This window comes from Peromyscus californicus, unplaced genomic scaffold (assembly GCF_007827085.1).
Source record: "Peromyscus californicus insignis strain IS unplaced genomic scaffold, ASM782708v3 Scaffold_23__1_contigs__length_62951481, whole genome shotgun sequence".
In the NCBI taxonomy this organism is placed as follows: domain Eukaryota; kingdom Metazoa; phylum Chordata; class Mammalia; order Rodentia; family Cricetidae; genus Peromyscus; species Peromyscus californicus.
The window spans coordinates 18,804,765-18,829,575 of NW_026294534.1; the positions used below are offsets into that span (position 1 = coordinate 18,804,765).

The 24,811-nt window shown below is 45.3% G+C and overlaps 1 long non-coding RNA gene across 1 annotated transcript; it reads right to left on the minus strand.

Moving 5' to 3' along the window:
- Positions 1-13,823: 13,823 nt before the first annotated feature.
- LOC128119374 (uncharacterized) lies at positions 13,824-24,389 on the minus strand. The gene is made up of 3 exons (XR_008221519.1): positions 24,182-24,389; positions 15,015-15,223; positions 13,824-14,362 (listed from the first exon to the last, which is right to left on the minus strand). It is a non-coding gene; the product is annotated as an uncharacterized LOC128119374 (long non-coding RNA).
- Between the last annotated feature and the right edge of the window lie 422 nt (positions 24,390-24,811).

A 24,811-nucleotide genomic window follows, 5' to 3' on the forward strand; every position in this document is an offset into this window, starting at 1 on the left:
TTAGAACGAGGGCTCAGAGGTTAGGACACTGAAGGGTGAAAGTAGGATTGAAACAGCTTGCTATCACTGCCAGTACCACTAGAGGAATATTTGCTTCCTGTTCCCACGACCATGTTGTATAGTTCCCAAGGGAAGACTTTCCATGAGAAAACACCAATGATCATCTTAAACTAGAACACTGTCACTCAGCCATTTCAAACTCACTGTACCTCGGAATAAACAGAGAATTGCTGTAAAGCGTGGGGTGACTAATCCTGACTGCCAGGGACACACTGGGCTGTCACTCTACCATGGAGGGAAAGGAGGACTGTGTCTGTAACTCAACAACCCTTCTAGGGTGTTTTCTGCCTTCATCGTGTTCAAGAGGCAATGGAAAGTCAACAGCTTGATTCAGGAAGGACCACTAATGCCCCAGAGCCTCTGAGAGTCACCATTCCATGTGGAGACCCACACCAGCTGAGCTGGTTGCTAAGGGAAAGGGGAAAATACTAAAGAATGGTAGAAAAAGGCAGTTATCAATGCCAGCCTGACCATGTGACAAGTTAGACAGGAGAACTGGACTTGTCAAGTTGTCCCTCCTAATTTGGGTCATGTGACTGTGTATGTCAGATTTCTTTCTTTCTTCCATCCTTCTCTTAACTCCTTACCATGAGACATATTTACTATATATCATAGTTTTTAACTTACAGGATACCAGAGATGAATAAGGGTTCCCTAAGGACATTGCATCCCCTTCTTGGGAGTTAGTGGCTTTCCACTGATACCACATTAGGTAAGCATGACTTTGTAATTACATGTCTTTGGAGATTAATGAAGGCTTAATTAGATTATGTAAGGCTTAAGGAGATATGTATGGGTGCTATTACAGACTGAAGGACCGTGTCTTTCCAAAATTCATATACTGAAGCCTTAATCCCAATGTAATGTTGATTGGATTTAGGGCCTTTGGAGGAAATGAGGTTAGGTAAGTTCCTGTTCATCTATTTGGGATATTATAACACGATACTACGAACCAGATGATTACAAACAACAGAGATTTATTTTTTCCACCTATGGAGTCTGGAAAGCCCAGGCTTAGAATACAGGCAGCTGAGGTGGCTGGCGATGGCCAGGCTCCTAGTGCACAGGAACATCTCACTGTGTTCTCACAGGGCAGAAGGAACAGGAGATCACAGCCAGCACAGCCTCTCCCACAGGCACACCAATCTTTCCACGAGAATTGCATCTGGCCCATCTGATAAGTTCTCCCCAAGACTCTCCTGATAGCATCATGTGGGGATTAGGATTTCAACCTGTGACTTGGGAATGGGCATGCTCAGATATTTAACCCCGTGCAGACCTTAGGATTGGCACTTTAAGAAGAAAAGGAAGAGACACCATGGCATCGTCTTTCTCTGTCAGGTACAGTTAGATGCAAGGCAAAGAGAGGGTGCCCAGAAGCACTAATGGCAGCTCCTGGATTGTGGACTTCTCAGTCGTTAGCATCATAAGGAATGAACGTCTGCGGCATAAGCCACCCAGTCTATGATTCCATTACAGTCACTCAGACTGGCAGGTGTCAAGGTGATAAATGGTATGCAGTGAATGTCCAATGATTAATTTTAAATGTTAATTTGGAAAGTGTCTTGGAATAAGATTTGCATTTATTTCAGCAAGTTTTGCAGGATGCCCTGCTTCATGTGGGTAGGCCTTATCCAATAAATCTAAAGAGGAGAGCAGAGGAGAGGAGAAACGTAACTGCCTTTGTTCTCAGAAGAGATAGGTGAATGTATGCAGGTATGTAGATATATGTAAATATGTAGATAATCCTCCAAATCCATCCACTTTACAAAAGAACTGCAGAGTAAGCCTAACAAGGTTACAGGATACTAGGGTAATACACAAAAGTCCACTGCTTTCTGTTTTAGTAGCGCTGAACAGTTGGAATATAAAATTAAGGACAGCATCATGTGCAATAGCACTAAAAGATACTCGGAGATACTTAGGCACATGTAACAAGATGTAAACAATGCATATGGTGGGCCCTGGGAGCACAAGTGGGAATTAGGCTACCACTAAGGAAATCTGAGTGAAATATAAACTTGTTTTGTTACCTGGCGTAGATGTACTGAGCTAAAGCGAGATGTTAAAAATAAGGGAAACCGGGTGTGAAATACATAGAAAATATTGATGCTGTCTTTGTAATCTGTTAATCAAAAGATGTCCTAAAATGTTATTTTGTTTGTAAAAACAGTGTCTGTTGAAGAAGTTGAGCCAATAGCCAAGAACTGTCTGAAAATCACCTCCGTTTTCAGACTACGTCAGCAGTCAATTCAGTCAACTATGTTTCAGGAGAGAAAGAAAAGGAAATACGTGTAATCCTTCCCTGGAGACCGAATGGGATGGAAAACTTCAGACTTGGAATGAAGCAAGAATTAACCTGATACTAAAATGAGGAAGGAAAGACAAATAATACTACAGATAGATGATTCTCCTGGACACAGATTACTTTAAAAATATTAGCATATATTTATTGTAAAAATGATGGTTTCATTATGATACCTTTGTATATGTACACTGTATACTTTGATCTTACTCACTTCTCAGTTACCAGTTCTGGTCTCTCTTCCTTTCTCCCCTACTGGTATATAACCCTTTCCCAAACAGTTCATTTTCCATTCTCATGTCCTATATATATGTATGTACGTGCAATCTGGGTTATGTGTGTGTGAGAAAATATAACTCTTTGTTTTCTAAGTTGGGCTTATTTTGTTTAACATGGTGATCTAATTCAATCCATTTCCCTTAAAAAGATGATTTCATTCCTTATGAACAAATAAGATTCTGTGTATATGTACCACATTTACATATCCATTTATATGTTGATGCACATCTAGGCTGATTCTATAACTTGGCTATTACGAATTAGGCAGCAGTCAGCACGGATGCTCCTCCATAATACACTAGCTCCATTGAGTACCTCCCCAGGACTGACAGAGTGGGGTCTAGGGTAGGTGTATATTAGTTTTTTAAGGCCATTCATACCAATTTCCATAGAGGCTACAGTGAATTACATTCTCACCAGCAGTACAGGTGGTCCTTTGCCTTACGTCTTCAAGGGGCAAGTGCTGTTTACTGAGACCACCGATTCAAGTGCTCGCCCCATCCTTACATCCTTAGTGACATGCTCAGAATTGCTGCTAAGTCTGGGCACCATGTGGCCATACTCAGAATTGCTGCTAAGTCTGGGCACCATGTGGCCATACTCAGTATTGCTGCTAAGTCTGGGCACCATGTAGCAATACTCAGAATTGCTGCTAAGTCTGGGGACCATGTGACCTGGTCTGGGTGACAGACAAAATCAACCATTCCGCCCCTCCACACTCTAACTTACCAATATCCTCCAGGCTATATGCATAGGCAATATGCATAGGACCCGTATCATTCCGTTTCCTTAATCTCAGGGGTCATTTTCCAGATGGCCAGAACCTTGAGACCAATTTTTGTGTATATTTTGTCTAATTTCTCAGTAGTTTCTGGTAAGAGTTTAAATTTTCTCTCTTTTCCGCCTTTCTTGGGCAGAAGCAAAGCTGTAAAGTTCACATTTGATGTAACTAGATGTATTAAGCTTTACTATGCAGTTGGTATTTTGACTTAGTAATTCAATACTACACTCAGCCTGCCAAGATTACATTCCGATGTATGACAGGAACAGCTTTCTAAGTTTGTGAGTTGTTTTTGTGTACATAAAATCAGGAGCATTCTCGCTTGGCCTCTATCCTACCATGTGAACATCGTGGTTTCTCTTCCTTCTCTGAGGTCAGTGTTCCCACTGGTTCAAAGGGGATCAATGAGCTCTACCTGTCTTAGGGTTTCTATTGCTGCAATGAAACACCATGACCAAAAAGCAAGTTGGGAGGGAAAGGTTTATCTGGCTTATATTTCCACATTGTGTCAATCATTGAAGGAAGTCAGGACAGGAACTCAAACAGGGCTGGATTGTGGAGGCAGAAGCTGATGCAGAGGCCATGGGGGTGGGGGGACTGCTGCTTACTGACTTGCTCCTCATGGCTTGCTCAGCCTGCTTTTTTATAGAACCCAGGACCACCAGCCTAGGGGATAGAACCACCTACCATGGGCTGGACCCTTCCCCATTGAGCACTAATTAAGAAAATGCCTTTCAGCTGGGTCTTGTGGAGGCATTTTCTCAATTGAGGCTCCATCCTCTCTGATGACTTTAGCTTGTGTCAAGTTGACATAAAACTATCCAATATGCGACCTTACTGTATTATTACTTAGATGAAACAGTTCATATCACTTCAATATAGTGGCAGGTCTAGTGCATAGAAACTGTCTTTTTTTCTGCTCTCCTTCCAACAATGTGGATTTTTTGTAATACATTTATTTTATGGCATTCTGTTTAATGTTGGCCTTCTTAAGATGCCAGAATTGTACATTCTATTTATTTATTTATTTATTTATTTATTTATTTATTTAAGGGCCCAGTGTGTTGTGGGCTCTTTATCAAGCATATGCACCCCCTAGTGGTCATCTCTGCCAGCTAACAGACACTTTAACGATTACTAGGATAGCTGCTGTAGTTTGAGTGTGTCCACTTTAAAACCCAGACGTTGCCAATAGAATGGCATTAAGGCCAGACCTTTAAGAAATGATCAGGCCATGAAGACTCCTTTATTCCAAATAGGATTAGGGGCCTGTATTAGAGAGGCTTTAAGGAGCTGGAGAGATGGTTCAGCAGTTAAGAGCACTGGCTCTTCCAGAGGACCCTGGTTCAAGTCCCAGCACCCAGATAACGTCTCACAACTGTTTGTAACTATAGTTCCTGGGGCTCTGATGCCCTCTTCTGGCCTCCTAGAGCATTGCAAGCACATGGTGCACAAAGACATGAAGGCAAAACATCCATACGCATAAAACAAGAAAAATACACATATAAATGAAACAAAAAGAGGTTTCAGCAGAATTTGTCTTTTTATAGTATCCTCCCCTCTAGAGGATGGCACAGGTTGCCATCTTGGAAGCAGAGGCAGACATCCAACCTGCCAACACCTTGGTCTTGAGCCTTGCACCGTCCAGAACTATGGCAAGTAAATGTATATTCTTTACAAATTTCCCAATCTCAGGCATTTTGCTGAATTAACAACAATAAAAAAAACCTGAGAAAACAGCCCTATTATAGGACTGGTACAATTTTATTCACAATTTTTAGAATCCTAACAGAGGCTAAAAGTGAAAAAAAATTGAAGCTTCCAGAAATTTCTAGCAATGGGAATCCCTTGCACTCTCACAAAGTGTAACAAGATGCTTGAACTGACCGAGCTCGTATCCACTCAACTCATATAACCCTTTTAGAGTTGAGAACCCCACGGAGTCCTAAGTTCACCTGTGAATATCTTACTGGATTCGAGAAGGAATAGGCTTATCTCGTACAGAAAGAGCGGCTTACTAACTATGTCTAGGGATGGTTGGGTGGCCACAGGGAAGACTAAAAGAAATACGAGCAGCCATAACACTTTCTTTTGATCCTCAACGGACAGTGTTAGAGATGTACCCAGGTCATCACTGCAACATCTGACTGGTCTACTCAAAATAAGGAGGGGCACAGACATGATGGAGAACCCAGGATGAAGGCTAAGGACTGATGCGTGGTTCTTAGTTAAGTACCAGCCAGGAAGTAAGATTTGAGTCCTGCCTATCTCACAACACTGACACAGAGGAAAAAAAATTTATGAGTAGAGGGAGGGAGGGAGGGAGGGAGGAAGGGAAGGAGAGGAAGGGAGAGTGGGGGGAGCCTGATAGGTTTGGATTGGCTGCAGCATGAATCATTAATTTCCCCAGGAATGATCCAGAGTGTCATTAGGATGCACTGAGCATCGTCTAACAGAGTGCGTGTGTAGGGAGGAAGGGTTCTCTCCCTGTGTTATTGCATAATCGATGTGGATTACTCCACGCTGCTCACAGAATCTCCTCACTCCATTAGCACAAGATCCGGCACAGTGTTTCACCTCTTCCTTGGACTTTCCTCTGGGGATGGAGACCTACTGCACAGTAGAGAGAGCCCCAGGCTTTTCATAACAGCCACAAAGGGCTAATCCGTGCTGCTGACTTGGGGTGGGGGCTGGAGGAACATGGATGGGCCCTTTCTTTCTTCACTTTATCAGTGAATTGCTTTAGACCTGGAAGGTAGGGTCTCCCCTGATTCTTGCCTCCCCTCCCTTCTTCCCTTCTTCCCCTTCTAAATTCTTCCTACATACTCCCCCCCTGTCTGCCTCACTCAGACCAATCCTCTCTCCTCCACTCCCTGGAAGGCCCCACCTCTCTCCTTCCTCTCCCAGCTCCCCATCTCATTTTCTGTCCCTTTAGATGAGGTCACCCTGACTGCATGAAGGACATGAGGCTCGAAGAGGTCAGGCATTAGCACAGCTATAACTGCTCTGCTACTGAAACTGGGCGAGCCCATCCATCACGGCTCCACCACTCCATTAGGCCTCCTGTGAAATATGCCCCGCTCCGAATCGCACAGCCATACATCTCCCGGTCTAGACACCTTCCTGTTGTGTGAAGATCAATGCCGCGCGGTCATGCATCATGTGTCATCCAGTAGCCCTCACTCTAATAACCATGTCTATTCTCTAGTCTGCAGTATAAATTATAGCACAAGGAAAGTACTATATTATGCAGCAACCTTGGTTGCTAATGGATTATTGGGTTTATTGGTTGATAATGTGAGCTCCCTTTCTTGCTTTTTTTTTTCCTCTTCCTTTTTCCTATTTTTGGCTGAAGCTCTCTTATTTATTTATTTCTCTCTATTTTTGCTTTATTTGGTTCAGATTTGAGTGATGGTTGCTTTAGGCTTCTGTCAACAGGACTCCTATATCAGACCTCTAAAATGACGGTGCTCTAAAGTAAGCCCAATTAGAAAGAATCCTCCACTGGTGCCTGCCTTTTAGATAATGGATTAAGTCCACTGGCGGTGGTTTATCCTTCTGTTTTCTGAGGTTTCTGTTTCGGTGCCTTTTAAAGGAAGGGTGTCTGTGGAGAGCCAAGGGCAGACTAGGCATCCAGGAATTCCTCCCGTCCCGTGGGCCCGTCTCCAGTGCACCCTCCGAAGTTCTTGTCTCCCCACGTTCGTGGCCACTACTGTACTCCTGGCTCGCAGCTTCCCCTCTCTGAGTAGACAGAGGGGAGAAAATTCTAATTACAGCGACGGACTCCGAATGTCGAAATAAATAAATAAGTAATAACCAACAACTGAAGAAAAGGGGGAGGGCGCATACGGGGTGTGGTGGTCTGCACTTGTCTTCTGAGCACTCAGGAGACTGAAGCAGGAAAAGCACAAGTTCAAGGCCAGCCTGGACGCTACGGCGAGACTTCACCTCAAAAATCACAAACCAATTTTTTAAAATTAAATAAAAAATTTGAATTGTAACCTTTAACTCTAAAGGAATGCCCCCCTCCAGGGGGATGAGGGGGTTTAAACCTCCCATCACGGTCCTGTTCTTCCTTCTGAGACAGAACTTCACTCACTGTGTTGCTGGGGCTGGTGACAAACACGTGAACGCCACTGATTACCCCACTTGAACCCCCCTGGCGGATGGGACTGCGGACTAGCATCACCACGCCCAGATCCTCCAGCTTTTTGAACGTGCTGAAACTTTATATTAACAATGACATAATACTCTGAGAAAATGAGCTTTTAACCCTAGAGCTGTGAGATAGGCTAGGCTACCTGGGAAAAGACTCCGTTACTGGATTCAAGCAGAGGATGATGTCACGAAATGCAACTGCCACTTAACGCCTGAGAAAAGTCAGCCGAGGTGGCTTTGGACGTCTTACCCGTTCTTTAGGGTCTAGATGTTTGTGATGCCTATGGAGAGTGGCACAGTTTTAAGGGAAACAGTTTTTATAACAATAATTGGGTTCGGGAGATTAGGCTAGCCACCGCACATATGAACAGTTCTCTTTTTCAAGTGATTTCGGATCTGGCTACAGCAAAGCCAAGCAATAAATTCTTCTTTAATTCCCACCCCCTTCCTGTCTCCACACTTCCTTCCCTTCTCCCTCTCCTACTGTCCCATCCTCTCTTCCCCTTCCCCCTTCCTCTCCCTGTTTCTCCTTCTCCATACGTCTCCCTTTCCTTCATTCTCTCTTCTGTGTCCATGGACCCGGTGATAGTTTAGAGTTAAGTCTTGACTCCTGGGATGAGAAGATGAAAGAAGTGCTTCCTCCAAACCTCAGCACTGGAGAAATCAACGTCTCCAACTCATCCGAGACCTAACTCTGCATGCCATGCTTTTTCTTGACCACATAATTTTCTCCTGTCCCCTCAGTTCTCCTACCCCCGGACCCTGAGATCTGAGGTGTGGTCTGTAACAGGTCCAATCAGGCCCCTGCTGCTGCCCCAGGGACTGAGGCTCTGCCTATGTCTGACTTTTATACTGCTGGTCCCCCCCTTTTTTTTAAATAGGTTTTTTTCCCTTAAGAAGTTCTAGGTTAAAAAAAAAAAAGAAAAGAAAAAGATAGAAAAGTCTGGAGAATACCCATAAAGCCATCTAGTCCCCATGCCTTCCAGCAGTGAATTTGTCAAATGTGATGAGTGGTATTGATGCTTGATTATTAAGGCATGTATGCAGCTGACATGATATTCCACACTTCATAGGTGCCACAGGTGTGGTCGCATGTGTATACAATTAGTGTCAGGATCACCTCGCCAATAATAACCCTCCCTGCTCTCTTACCCCAAATGTCCACCACTAACTCTTTAAACGAGCCTTACAGTAGAGAGTACTTTTTCTAAGAACGTTATTTTTCCTCAGGACGCTGTACCCACAGGCAACATTCCTTTCCAGAAAGTTCTGTTCTTGGTTCTTCACAAGCTGCTGGCTACTACATGGCTTTCCCAGACCAGTTTCTTCTATTTAGTGATGTGCATTTAGTTTCTGTATTTTCTATGTCTTGACAGCTCACTTTCTCCTATCATTGAATACAATTTTATTGTCAGCCACTGAAAAGTATTTTGGTTGCTTCTGTGTTTGGGCAGTTATGAGTAAAGTCTCTAGAAGCAGCCACACACAGGTGGCTTTTGTGTGTGTGTGTGTGTGTGTGTGTGTGTGTGTGTGTGTGTGTGTGTGTGTGTGTAGATGTAAGTTTTTAAAGGAAGCTGGTAAATGTCTTGGTGTATGATGGCTGGTTCACACTCTACGGAGTTGCTGGCCCATCTCCCCAAACGTTCGCCCCTTGGCAACGAATGAGGCTTCATATTGCCCCGCATCCTCGCCAGTATTTGGTTGTACGAGTGCTTTGCATGTGTTTGTAGTTCTCTGTGATGTACAATACTGGGCATCCTTTCATGGATGTTTGTCCTTTTATTATCATTGTCTATGTTGCTGCACCTTTAATTAGTCCCCAGTATTCCCAATCTCTCTAGAAAGTCATCAAATGAAGCTGTCTTAGACAAAGGTGGTCATCCCAAGAGAGGGTGTTGGTGAGAGTTGGGAGCGACAAGATATGCAGGTATCTGAGGCACTAAAATGGCCAAGGTAGTTCTTTAGACCTTTTCCTTGTATTTTTCCTTTTCAGTGTTAGGAGAACCCTGGTAGTTAGACATTGGTATGCTTATTTTGCAAAAACAGATCCTAAATTCAAATTAAGTAGCTAGCCTGAACTACACAGTGCCTAGTTACATGCTTGTTCACTATATTCTTTAGCACGTGCTTTTTTCCCCCAGAAGGACACTTGCATGGACTGCCCCAGCTTCTGCACCTGTCTCAGTGGCCCAGAACTTGCAAGAGGCACAGGATCCAGGCAAAGTCTCCCCCCTCCCCCACCTCCTCAGCCCTGAGGTCCTTTGCCTAAGGAGGCATCCCTGTTTCCCTGTCCAGGTTTTCCAGGGCCAGAAGTGCCTCTGCGAGGCTCCTGAGATTCAGAACTGATCTGTTGGATCAGGCCTAGAGCAGATCACAGCACCAAGGATTCTGACTCTGTACAGACCCGTTCCCTGCTGCTAGGGATGCCTCTGGAGTTGTTTGTGTAAAAATGATAGTGATGTGTCTATCTGATTAGAAGATGTTGGAGTTGGGAATTCCTGATACGTCACAGATACACTCACTGGGTGGAAGTACCACCCACCTATAATGCGTGCTAGAGAGACCCTGAGACCTCTTGCTAGTGACTCCTCTGCATCCAGGCTCTGGCTGCAGCCCTTTGGTCCTTCATATCTTAGGTTTTTCTCTTATTAAAATTTTTAGAAAGAAGTACCCGTAATTCTCCCTCCTGCCCCTCACGCCAGAACAGAACCTGTCACGCGGCTTGCCTTTCTCAGAGATGACAAACAGTGTCAGTGTAAACTGCTTCCTATAGGGGAGCAATTTCTGTTTCCATATGTGGTGTTCACCCCTGCAGGGATGCTGGCTGCCCAGGACCTGGCAGGGTTACCGGGGGAATGTCACAAGCTATGGCTTCCACCCTCTGCCAAGGGAGCAGATTTGCTGTCTTCTCTGAGGACAAATTTTTCAGTGGAGGTAAGGAAGCCCTGACATAGATTCTCTGAGAAAAAATAAATAGATAGATAAATAAACAAATACATAAACAAATAAAAGCTTGGACATGAATCATGCCATGGGCAGTTAAAGCAGAATCTACCCCAGGGCAGGCTTGGAAGTGGGGAGCTGCTCCCCTTCCTCTCCACCTAGGAGAATAACGTAAGCCGGATGACGTCCTAGCGGAAGTAGGCGCTGAGGACCAATTTGTGATATCATGCCTCTGGTGTACTTAAACCACAATGTACATGAAGCATCGAGGCCTGCAGTTGGTTTCCGATGGCAATTCAGAGGACATCAAGGTTCAAGAGAGAGAGAGCAAGGGTCCATTTTTTCTCCGTAGAGCTATCCCCTTTCCTAGAAGAACCCCTTGATGAGTCAGGATGTCTGGGGTCTGCCACCCTGGCCTTGGAATTCCTCCTGGCGGCGGTGGGGGTGGGGGGTGGGGTGGGGGGGTCTTTCTGATATTTCTGGTGCTTCACAGAGGGGATCCAAGCAAGTAGCCCACTGGGGTAGAAGTGGTTGGCTGCTTCTTCTGCTCACTTCTGATTTCTCTAATCAGACAAGGGCCCTCAAAAGGCAAGGGCTTGGTTCTTAACATCCCTTCAGGTTAGTTAGTTTTCTTTCCCATTTCCCATCCCATCCCCAGCTCTGTCATTTAGGTGCCATCAGTGATTGGAACACACACACACACACACACACACACACACACACACACACATGCTCGGGAGGAACTGGAGAGAGAGAGAGAGAGAGAGAGAGAGAGAGAGAGAGAGAGAGAGAGAGAGAGAGAGAGAGAGAGAGAGAAGAGAGAGAGACCCCTCATACAAGAGAGATAAAGCTCTAGGAAACCAAAATCTTGGCCAGGGAAGATGGGTTTACAGATACTCTCTACAACTCAGGGCTGAGCAAGGCTGACTAAATTAAGAGGAAAGAGCTAGGCCTGGGAAGGAAGGGCCGGGATGCTGGGAGGGAGACTGTAATGAGGATATAAAGCCCTGCTCCAGAGTGTGTGCTCTTTTGTCATATTTCATAAAGAGGGAACCGCTTATCTAGGAAATGAGTGATTACCTTTGACCCGATGAGCTGCCCTGCTTGCCTTGACCATGTGGTCCTCTAGTCGCACCTTAGCCGGGTGCTGGCTGCATGATGCATGGAAGGTGTTGTCTGACAGGGTTGGAGAAGAAGAAAAATCACACAGCTCCACTCCTTTGGCCTCAGTCTGAGCACACTTTGGGGGGCTCTGAACATGTTTTCTCTTTGCACCTGTATCAAGAAGCCTCAGGGAAATTATTCACCTTGCACACTGGGTTCAAAACAGTGATTCTAATTATTCCTGGCTTAGACCTAGATCATAAAATTTTGCCTTCACTTGCGCCCTTTTCTCTATATGCATTCTCACACCTAAAAGTGTTGTGGCAATGTTTCTGCCCTGTATGTAAACTGACCTCACGGAAAACAAGTCGGGTCAATGGAGAGACAAATAGGACTCGGCCTGCTCAGTTTTACTGGGTCACAACAACGCTCCAGGAGTAAATATACAGAATTAAATCATATTTGAGGACTTAAACCTAAGAGATTTCTTTTTTAAAGTCCCATAAAGCTATGTGTGGTAAGAAAAGTTTGTAAGAACATGTTTCTGGCGACCCCATGTCATAAATGAGCCCAGACTCTCGAGTTAAAATATAACGCCGAGTGTTTTACAAATGAACCTACTCTCAGAATCCTCCCCTGGGTCCCAAATTGAGACAGCCTTGCGGTACGCTGAGAACATGAGTTCTAGAAGCTTCCGAACAAGGCTTGACTTGGGTTCTAACCGTGGATCTGGTAAGTTCTGCTTGTGTTACACCGGGCAAAAGCTTGGGAGGTTTTCAGCTTCTGAGAGGTGTGAAAAGGAGAGCAGAGTGGCAGTCAAGCTGGAAGTTCTAAACACAGGCGTGCTGCAGCCTTATCAGTCACACAGCGGCCTCCCAAAGCAGAAGAAAGAATGGACAAAGCAGGCACTTGAAGAAAATGGAACCCAAGAGTGCCCACTCTCTGAGTATACCCCTGTCCCAGGCCACCCTAATCTCTCGGAAATAAACCTCAAGAGCAGAGGAAAGAGCATTTCAAAAAGACATTTAAAAATAAAAATAAAAAGAAGACTGTGTTTTTAAAATTCACATAAATCAGACCGAAAGATTTTTTTTTTAAGGCATGGAAATACAGAGGATCCCCCTTAGTCAGTGTTGCCAAAAATGCTATTTTGTATTCACCCAACTGGAGTGTTCCTTCTAGCAAACTGCCACTGAGCATATGGCTACCGTGGGCATTTTTTTCATTATCCCAGAGTGTGTCTACAGTCCCATGTCGGTAAACTCCATCTGTATCTCTGTCAATGGAAGAAATTTCCATCAGGAAATATCAGCAGGCACCAGGGAAAACCTTTCCAATTTACTGAGATCGAAGGAAGTAGCAGCAGGGTTCCCTCTCCTGTGTCCGTTTTCTCCAACTCCAGCCAAAAAAAAAAAAAAAAAAAAAAAAAAAAAAAAAAAAAAAAAAAAGGTCTTGTTTTATTTCCCAGAGATTATCCCATCACCCACCCCTGCCTGCCCAGTTGGGGGGATCGGGACATCCTTGGCATGTAGTGCTTCACGCCAGGTACAAGTTGTATTCAGGTCATGTGCTATGCCTCTTCACCTCTTCAACTCCCCACTTAGCAGTGCAAACAGATGAAATAAACCTCTAACTTATGGATGCTACACTGAGAGAAGGTACATAGCATCCTCCCTCTCCCGCTCGGCCGCTGCATTATTTCAATCTCTGAATTCTACGTGGTACCCCTCAGCGACAGGATTACAGGCAGGATTTAACACCAAAGGCAGTGAATGTACCTCTGAGGGCAGGAGAGGGGCTAATTGGGTGTGAGGGAAGCATATAGGAGTATTTGGTTGTGGGGCAGGAGCATTAAGACAATGCTCTTTCAAGAAAAGGAATTCTGGCTATTGGTACGTTGGTTGAATATTGAATGTGACCCTTTCTGTGACAGTGATTCAACAACCAAGCTGGTGACTTGTTTGTTTAAAGTGAATATGGCCTACTTTTGGAAAATCAAATTAGAGCCTTTTCCTTTCCATACACAGAAGGGCGATGAAGGCAGAGGCTGAACAGGATGCATATTGACTTTCCCAGGGATGACTTCTCTGTATGCACATATGTCCATTGATAGGATGTAGTCATTTTGAAGTTTACTTATATGCAGATTTATATGAAGGATGCATTATAAATTAACCTTGTCAACATTATAGTTTTCCATCTGCCATGGAACAAACTGTCGGTCATTTTAAAAATCCCTTTAACAACATGGACCTCATGCAGGTGGTATTTGCAAAGAGAATCTCGTTGATTAGTGAACCTCCAACCTATTATTTTTGTACTTCATAGAACCTGGAAGTTAGTAAAAACTAATTGCAGTTCTTCCTGAGTCTATACAGTGCAGAAGAAGCTACTTGGCTGAATTTTGCAAGCTTATCTATTTGGGAACATAGATAGCTAAAGACAATGCAATCTAGTCAGTGACAGCGTGTGCTTATGTGTGCACAACCTTAAGTCTCCCAAGCAAAAAACAGCACAGGTCAAAGCCCCTACCGAGAATGTCTAAGTTCTTATCAGGCCTTTCCCACCCGACCTAAGCAACAGGACTGAATGCTGTTATTGCAGCCTTTGTAGACTCCATTCTCGTAGTCTATCCCATTCCATGTTGTGACTGCTCAACAGGATCTGATATCTTCCTACTTCCAGTTGGATATCCAGAGCCACAGACTGGAACATCCACTCATCACGACTCTCTGCCAAAACATACCCCACAAGATAGTAAATAGCAATGCATTTTGTAAGGAAGAGGTGCCTTTCTTTGTTTGACAGAATCTTACTACTACGACTGCCCTCAAACTCATGATCTGCCCCTCAGTGCTGGGGTTGCAGGCATATGCTACCATGCCTGGCTGGCATTTCCCTTTTTAATTGTTCAAACTCTATCCCTTTCACTTTACAGTAACTTCTTCTGGGCAACTATATGTCCAGTTTACATATTTTGTTTCACTTACCCCTTTCTATGCCGTGCTACATTTACTTAAGAGTCCAGTCACTTTTATGCTGGTAGAATATTCCTCTTGAAGAAAATATCCATAGCCATCTACTTAATTTTCTTTACTATCTACAAGGCACCAAACAAATGTTACATGAATAAGCTAATAAATAAATTGCCTCTAATTATGATAAATACGTATAAGATATCATTTATAATGCAGAAAAATGCAGGTGCGATTCCCCACTGATAAATGCAAGAAGATGGTGTGAGCGAGAACACAGCCTAGGCATGTACAGAAAACAAATATTAGGGGCTCCCTGGAGAATAAACCACAAAATTCCAAGCTCTGTTCTGTCAGCAGCTTCCTCTTCTCCTGAAATGACTTCTTGCCACAATGATATAGGACTCACACTGTTCATCGGGATACACAATCCATCTTCGGAAGCTCATAGTCACAGACGAGAGAGAGAGGGAGAGAGGAGGGGAACATTCCTGAGCGTGTTTCACCACTGGTTTTGATCCCCAGCCAAGGCTGTCCACCTGCAGAAATCCCCCAACTCTCACATTTCTACTGCTCTGGCCGATAACAAAGATAATTGTTTCATCCACTTTGTCAAAGCTGAAATGAAAAGAGGGTAAAGCAAAATGATGCTGTTGTAAATCACAGGTCCCAGACAGCCAAAGAGGACAAGATAGCGACTTCATTAAGGGTTATGTATGGTGCCATTAAGTTGGCAGGGGGGTCACCTTTTGTGTCACACTCGGCCTCTGTGATGCATTGCCAGCTCTTCTTTCCAATAAAATTAAACGGAGATGTAAAACTGATTAGGGGCCATGTTTGCTTCAGCCCGTGGCAAAGGGAATGGTACAGGGAATAATTGATATAGGATTGTAACTGATGCATAATGGCAGCAATTTCTCTTCTTGGTCATTTCATGGCTGACCTTGCCCATTAAAATAAGCCCAGCTGCCTCAGAGAGAGACACTTTGTTTCCCATCAGCCCCAGACCCCACGGCAGCTCCCATTCCCCTAGCCGTTGGCCCTCGCTGAAGTAACGTGGCTATAAATACTGTGAGCCTGAGTTTGGGAGGGGCGGCTGGTCCTCATTTGGGTACGTGCTGTAGGTCTGTGATGCCACCACGGGCACGTGTCTGAAATCCTCCACTCTTTCGCTGATACCTGCAGATAACTGTACGCCTCAGTAGTGTTTCAACACTGCCATGGTGAAAATTACTGTTGACCTCCTTGGTCTGAGTCTCAGGCTTGCAATCACAGGCCTCTCTATAGATGCTCAGCTATTTGGTGGGGTAGAAAATCTGCTCTAGGCAAGGAGGAACTGATTTTATCTTTACCATAAAAGATTATGTTTTATCGGGCTTTATGAAGTCAACAATTTGGACAATCTCTATGAGCCATACTTTGGCAATTGTCCAGTCAACAAATATTTACTAGAGGTCTATTAGGTACTAAGAACTGTGCTAAACATTGAGGGTTTACAGTCACACCCCTAGTTCATGAAGCCTACTGCCAAATGGTGTTTTCCATTGGAATGACGATAGCGCACATTCATTGATTTACTACGTGTTGAGAACTATTCCGCTATATAAATATTTTTTAATTGCCATCATAGCAAGAATGATTGTTAACAGGTTCTCTGTTTTACAGATGGAGAAAAAGGAGGAGGCAGAGGTCAAGTACTTTGTGTAGGTTATTTGGAGAATAAAAAATAGTGCCTATTTTTAAGATGCCATAAATTGATGCCAAGACAAAAACCCCCCAAAAATATTTTATTAACTTTTTTTTTCTTTTAACCACTTTCCTATCACAGTCACATTGTTGATCAGTTTTATCCAGCATTCAAGATGCAATACTATGTGTTTCCCAGAAGGAATTCATGATATGAATGCCCTATAGGTTAGGACAAAGTAAGTAAAATAATAATAATAATAATATTAATAGTAAGTACTTACCAAGCAGTAAGCATTGAATATTACACAGTATAAGGCCCTACTGGACTTTTTAAAATTTAGCATCTGAAATAGGTGTTTTATGGTGGATAAAGGAAAAAGGTAATGCTTATCTGTCTTTCCCATAAATGTATTCTCAGTCATCAAGATCATGATACACAGCAATGAATTAAAAAAAAATCTGAGAAACAGGGCAACAGGAAATGACATTTTTTTTTCATGGCTCTGACTACCCTTTTGACTGGCCCTGTGTCTCTGTTCTCACCCTAGCACAAGAGGGGCAGACTGCATGACTCAAGGATCCTCTTGTTTTTCTCTTCAGGAGTCACAACAGTTGAACACATGTGAGTGTGACCTCATCTTCATAATGATCTTTATATTGTGGAGAAATGTTTTCTCAGACTCACCGGAAGCTTGCCAGATCGATGTGTCTGCCTGTCTGTCTGTCTATGCTCCACCACTTCCTAGGCTCTGACAGACTCCAGGGAATGCCCTGGGTGGGAAGGCTAGAAATGCCAAACAACAGTCTCTCTGCCAAAAACTGTGATTAGACCAGAAGTGGGCTAGGTTAAAGCTGGCATTTCCTCCCACCACACGGAACCGTGAGCCCACGAGTCAGGAGAGAGGCAAACGCTTTGAGTAAGTCAAGACAGGGACTCTGACCATTTCCTCTTTCATTACTCATGCAATGCGGAATGAGAGGCCCCATCTACACATAAACAATAGATAAAACATGAACACTCAGAGCTAGAGGACACTTGTCATCTTATCCTTCCTGACCTTCCCCGGTCACCTCCCAACCAGACCCCAGACCCCCAGGCTGAGCATGTTGTGAGTGGTAAGACGTCTGAAGGAGGCGGTCTTAGCTTCAGGAGTGGGTTTTCCACAAGGAGAGCCATTGGCTCTGAAATTTCCCTGTGGATCTTAGGACTTTTTACACATGGTGTGAAAAGAGAGAGAAAACTCCCCTTTGCAGCAATTGTGATAACAAAGAAATTCTCCATTAATGTGATATGCACACACACACAGAGTGTTCATAGCCATAACGACAACCAACCCTTACAACAATTTTATGATATCGGTGGTGTTTTTGTCATTTTGAAGATAAGGAAACCTGGGCTCAGAGATGTGCCTGAGGTTGCCAAACAGGCTTGCAGGGTTGATTTGTTCCCAGTGGAAAGAGCTCCCATTGCTCCTTGGGAGAAATGGCTAATTTGGTCTAAAAGTGTAGCTGACTCTCTCAAGTCTAGTCACAATGGCTTTCCCATAAACGGTCAAGGGAGGAGGCGAGAGCCCTAGCTAGCCTGCCTGTAACATTCTCAGGAGGTGGAGACTGCATTTCCCTTCCCTGTGTGCCGTTTTGTGACCTTCTAGGGTCAGAGAGCAGAGGCAGCCCAACAAGAGAAAGCCTCGATGGGAGTTTCCCGGGGCCTGTAGGTCTCTCCCGAAGTGAAGTTGTTGGAAGATGTTTGTGATTAGGTCCCTGCTAAAGGAATGTGGTACACTGGATGTGGTGGGGTACGTCTGTAATTCCAGCACTGGGAATCAAGAATTTAAGGCCAGTTTGGGCTGTGTAATAATGCTTTATCTGGATGGGGGGAGGGGCCTCAAGCTTGCATCTGGGCATTGTCTTACCATCCACAGAGCAAAGGAGCTCCCAGAGACATGGGCAGCCTCTTCCCTTTCTTCACCCGGGACGTAGCTCTTTACCCGGGACATAGCTCTTTACCCGGGACATAGGTCTTTACCCCGGACATAGCTCTTTACCCCATTCCAACTCACACTACAATGAGTCAAGGATGATTTCATTAAAACAAGAACAAGAAACCTCTTTTGTTTTAGGGGAGAAAAATATTGAAAATTAGAAGACCTGTCTCAGCAAAACAAAACAGATAGAAACTTCATGGCAAGTGATGGCTTAAAGCCAATTAATTTTGTTATTCAACCAACAAATAAAAGCTTTAACTGGGCAACTTATAAGGCAGAGGAAGTACCACGGTGGGCAAGTTCCTCCTTTCCCTCAATCACCCCTTCTGTAGTACAGTTCACACATCCTAGATCATTGGTTCTCAACCTAGGGTTCGAACGACCCTTTCACAGGGGTAACTTATCAGCTATCCTATCCTGCATATCATATATTTACATTATGATTCATACCAGTAGAAAATTGCAGGTATGAAGTGGCAGCAAAAATAATCTTATGGTTGTGGGCCACCATAACATGAGGAACTGTATCAAAGGGTCACAGCATTAGGAAGGTTGAGAACCACTGGGCTAGAGGAAAGTCAGCACACATCCACCCTTTGCAAAGACTTGCACTCCACCCTGGAGCTGTGATTTCTAGTGGCAGAATATGGAAAACAAAGTCCACACCCTTAAAGGACCCCCTTCCCATATTGTTGGGCAAGAGTGACCCCTAATCCCTGTTGGAATACCTTCTTTTTTATCCTCATTTACCTTATTTACCTTTCCAACTTTCCATGTTGCCAGCCTTGTCCAGCAATCCATTTCCTTTGGGGGCTTGGCCTACATGGGAGGCTTTGGATGGTATTTGGAGTTGCCCTGGGCAGTCTGCAGGGGCACATCAGAGTCTCCCAGGAGCAGCAGGAAGGCTGAATGATGGAAGGGCTTCTGGCCTTCTACCAGCGCTCCCCACACGAACCAGGCAGAACAGCCTAAGCTACCTCTTGGGCTTATTTCCTACAAGCCATGACGTTGGATTCAGAGAAACGGCTTCCCTGGAAAATGGAAGCCATTCTTTCAAAGCGCTTTGGGATTGGCACTTTCCAGCCTCAGTGTTTTGATCTGGCTGTTTCCTACAGGTCTACTTGAGTATGTCTGGTACCCATCTTAATGGCCAGCAAGATCTTCCCTGACCCTTCTTCTGGGATTGCCACTGAGAAGAGACGGCAGGGCTGGGCCTCGTAGCCTCTTAAGACCACATGATGACCCATGGCTCACGAATTCAAATATCTACTGGGAGACAGCCACAGGCAAAGCCACTGGCCAACTGTGACACTCCAGAACCAGGCTTGGGAAAGCCTGCGGCAATCCTGCGGTCATCGGCATTTTGGGTGAGACTTCCCTGGCTTCCTGCCCCAGCTCCCTTCTTTCTAAGCCCTGTTTCTGTGTATGCTAGCACCAGAGCCCTGAGTGTGAGGCTCTCCAACTGCGACTGAACTCAGCTGTGATCTTCTCCCACCTGACTTATCTCAGTTTTCCGTAAATGGGGATCCCGCCCCTCCACACCATCCTGTACTTTGGCAAGAAGGCTCTTTCTTCATCCCTATTCAGGTCTAAAGAGCAGATTTCAATGCCATCTCCTTTGTTAAGGTGTCCTGAGTTCTCAGAAACAAAACGAAGCTTCTGTAGTCTTGGCGCGCTCTTCTAATACATTGTATTCCTTCATTTATTCAGAAAATAGGAACTGAGTGCCAAACCCTGCTTCAGGTCCTGGAGGACTGATTCATCAGTGACACAGGGCAATTGTGTGTTTAACCACCATTCTCTTTCCGCTCAGCTGCCACGTGGTGAAAGAGGAGGTCCTATTTTGCCAGCCCAGTAAGTGACTCAATCTGGGCAATATGCACAAGTCCACGAGTGTTTCTGAAGAGTGGATGCCCAGTGGATCTGCTGGCTGTGGTCACTAGATCCGCAAGAGTGGCTACACAAGAGACTTCTTCAGAACTGGCTTGGGCACCCACAGGAGACTAGGAACTTTCACCCTCCCAACCCTGTTTCATTATCCACCTCTCAGTTCAGTGCCTCTCTATTTATTACCTGTCTGCCACTGGGAACTAAGGCAGGGGAAGAAAATTTCCTGAGACTTAGCAGAGAAAAGAAACAAAGAAAAGAAGACTCTGTGCGCGGTAGGAGTTAATAAAATATTTCCACTTGAAAATGTGATGAGCTCGGGAGGCCTAGAGTAACCCTAAGTAGACAGGCGCACACCTGGGGCTTCATGGCCATCTCAATTGTTGGATCAGGCCGGCAGACAGGCCCTTGGGAGAGATGGTGCCTCCTGGCTTTTCCAGGAGAGCATTAGCAGGGATTTATGTTTCTGCTCAAGCCCCTACTCACCTTCTAACATTTGGAGAAGACATCAAACAGCCAGCCAAGCCCCAGGGAAACAGTAGCAGGATGGGCGAAAAGACAAAGAAAGCTTGGTGACAGGTGACCAGCCCTCTCCCTGGAGGGTTTCCTCCACACACACTCCTTTGCCATTTAAGGCAGAGGCAGGAAACAAAAGAGGATGCTGTAAGTGGCTGAAATGTTACAATCCCGGGATTACGCTATCGTATCGGTCTGTGCGTAGGGGCAGAGAACTGGGTGTAGCCTCCCTGGAAACCAGGAGGTTGGCACAAGTCAGAGGCCACTGGCTTGCTCTTTCTGAGCATTCTGCTCAGCAGGAGAGAGTGTGCACACTCTCAGGCGTATCCATGCGGTCAAGGGACATTGCTTCAGAGTTACTCTTAACCCGGGTGTTCTCAGGCTGATACACTCCAGAGCAATTCAGCTTTGCCCACAGAGGCTTCCTGGAAGGGCAGCCACCTGGTGTGTGAATGAATGAATGAGTGAGTGAGTGAATGGGATTTGAGAGAAAGAGGCTTCAGTGAAAGGAACATCCATTCAGATACAGTAGAGAGGTGGAAGGACCTGAAGAAGGGGCAGAGAAGCTGGAAACATTGAGGTGTCTGATGCCGCTTAGATAGAAGCAAAGTACACGGGGCTCCATAGATACCACGTCAAGATCCTCAGGCAGCACGGGGACCATGGGCAAGAGGGACAGCCCCAAACAACCAAGTGTGGGCAACGGGACCCCAGCAACAGCACCCCAGCAACAGCTCAGCACAGGAGCTTCCTGACTGTGAGGGTGTTTAAGCTCACACTGCAGGTGCCAGAGACTTGGGGTCAGGCAGCACAGCCATCCCTGGCCAGGAAGCTTCCTCCTCCAGGCAGCGGGACAGCCAGGGCCCTCCTCCCTGGCTGGACTCACAGAGCTGCCCACTGAGAGCAGAGGGATTTTTTTTCCTTAACATCTTTATAGAGACCAGCTAATGTAAAGCTTTCCAACCTAAGCGTGTTTTTCTGTTCCTTCTTTCTGACCTTGGCATTTTCTTTTCTCCATTCCTTGGCTCGGCGCTGTCCTGTGGCCAGGTCTGCCTCTCATTTGTCAATGTTATTATTGAATTTTCAAATGCCAGTAGTACACATAAATCAATGGCTTTCTTCTCCCTCCTGGCATATCCCTGCCACATGTGGTCATTCATTTTTTTAATAAGTCCTCTTCTCCTCTCACCCATTTATAAAAATGCATCTTGTTCCCCCACCGCCGTCCATCACGGGCTGAGCCCGGCTATTTGTTGCCCCTCAGTGCTTATTCATCAACGTTTTCAAAAGCAAAATCACTCTTCGCCTCCTGCTCTTATTGTGCCATCAATCTTGACCAGAGGATCAATAAACTTGGCTTTTGCAATCTCCCCCCCCCCAACAACCCCCCTCTGGAGCTGACTCTCTCCAAAGTGCAGTCTTTTTATTTACATTTTTAACTGATCATCAGCAGGGGGTGGGGGGTGGCGGTGTCAGGGAAGCCAAGGGCTTTCATTTGCTCCCGAGGCAGCAATAACCATCCATGCATCGGCCATTTAACACCGTAACCCAGCGAAATTGATACTCGGCTCTTCCCTGCTCTGGGTCCACTCGCGTAAATCATAACCCAGGGAGACAAAAGCCTGGCCCAGCCGACTATCTGCCAAATGGGCCTGACAAGGAGGAAGGCAGAGAGACTCACCTACTCCAAGCCTTGTTGGAGGAGACTCATACTGACGTCCAGGAATTCCTCTGTTTTGTTTTATTTGTGTTCAGGGAAGATTAAATGGGAAGACACTGTAGTATGTATGGGTCAAAGAAGGCTGAATTGAAGACCAGCAGACGTGTAAAACTGACCCGACAGATAAGCCTGGAGTTGACTAACTTATTAAATCTCTAGACCTGTAGACACATCAGGCTCATGGGCCTCTTGTCTGCTTGTGGATGCTTCCAGCAAGGAGGAGCAGGGTAAGAATTGCAAAGCTACATGGGTGCAAGTGAGTTGCTTGTGAAAGTCCGAGGGAGTCCCCTTTCCTCTTCGTGTATGCCTGTATTTAATAACGTTGACTCCAGGCTAAATTAGAACACATACAAATGTGAAAACCTAACATTCAGTGATGTTACAGCATATCACCCATTTCCTTGGCTTTAGAGTACGGGAGTACCTCAGAGCTTCAGGGTAGTGTGTCTATTAATCTAGTCACAAACCCTGCAAGATGACCACGAGGCCCTGTAAAGAGATGATCATGTCTTCCCTCTTCACTGCTAGTTTTAATTAAGACCTTGGCTAAGAGAGGGTGGGGACAGGATTTACACTTTTGAGTACTAGTCTGCACTCACCATTGATAGACAGCCACCATGCTGATCTCACAACAACTTACTATGGTCAGTTTTGCACCTGTGTTTCAAGGACAACTAAACTGCCCTGTGTCTGACTCCAAATTCAGACCGTAGTGCTAAGTAGTCCTCAGGAGTCGACTGACACAGGCCAAGGGGACCTAAAGGGATTCGTAAGTCGTGCTTGAATCTGGTCCAAGAGGACAGTCTCCTTCTCCCCGAGCCACTGATTTCTTGTCACAGGTTTGACAATGAAAGTTCAAAGTGCACGAGACCAAAAAGACCCAGAGGTCTGCCACCCGCTAGGAGGCACAGCAGAAAGAGCCACACAAACAAGACAAGAGGCCGATTCCTAACTGGGGACAGGACGGTCACTACTCTGGAGGCAGTCCCCTCTCCTTTCTCAGTTCCTCAACGCTAAACGTAAGGAGTCACCTCAGTACTGTCTAAAATCTCTCTCCGATGTGCTCATCACTGTCCCTTCTGGGACTCTTAGTGAAGGTCAAAAGCCCAAAGACACCACCCTGACCAGAGCAAGGAAGGACACCTTGATGCCCAAACTTAGAAAGAGGTCATTGCTAGGGTAGGTCCAGGTCCAGAGAGTGCTGTTCGAGACTGCTGTACTAACCTCTTCGCCCATCACTGAAATGATATGTTGCCTCCAAGAGACAGTGTAGTGATAGTACAGTGAGTCCGTACAGCCCAGACTTGCACATACTCACAGCTCACAGATCTGTTACTTAATATATGTGCATTTTCCCGTGGGTCTTCACTGTTAAGTACATACATCTCTGTCCCGTCAATGAGATTATACACTCCTTAAATACTGGGATTATTTCTTACCTTTGCATCACCAGGTAGAATTAGTGAAGTCATTTGTTTGTGTCTACTTGAGATTCAAGTACGGCACCGTTTGGATAGCTAAACTGAGCAGAAGGCAAGAGTAAGCCGAAGTTGGAAAATGTTCGGTGGGAAGGCATCAGAGGACCTATGAGATGCCCAGGGAGGGAGCCAGCTCCAGAACGGCGTGGGTGGGCATAGTCCCTCGGTGCCTTGTGCCTGGATCCCTGCAGCCCATGCTGCGGCGAGCTAGACACACCTATTGAAGAGCCAAGGAGCGCAGAGAAAACAGAAATTCTGAGCAGGGAATTCTAAAAATCATCACTGCCCATCGTTTACTCACCTCACGAGAGTAACACGACAATAAACAAGACTCGCAATCAATTAAAGGCAGGCTCCAAAATGGCTGACCTTAGCAGACACTGAGGACGATGCTCTTTTAAGCTAATCCCAAGAAAGGCACGAGAGAACACACAGCTCGGCTTGAACGGTAGCCAACCTGTCAATCTCACGGTGGATTTGGTCGGTCCCGGGCATCGGGCTTATGTAATTTCAACTGTTTTGCTAACAAGCCAGAAATAAACAATGAGTGGACCGGTCGTTTTTAAAAAGCCAGCTCCCCTGCAAGGAGGAGAGAGAGGAAACGGAGAGGCCGAGAGAGGAAGTGCCTGCCAAGATAATAAATACGAGCCCAAATCTCCAACATTTTGTGGTTTGACACTTAATTGATTAACTAATTTGAGGCAACAAGATTTAGTGTTCCTACAGATTAGTGTCTGAGGAGTAATTATAGCCATGGCGCCCATCTCCAAAGAACATGGGAGCTGCAGCTTTTCACAGGTCAAGCATGCGTGAGAGCCTACATATTACAGCAGATAGAAATGGGCTTTTGGAACACGTCCCTTTTCAGCTCAGCGTGCTGGGATTGCTCTGGAAAGGTCAGTCGGTGCCTTTATCAGCATAGACAAAATCC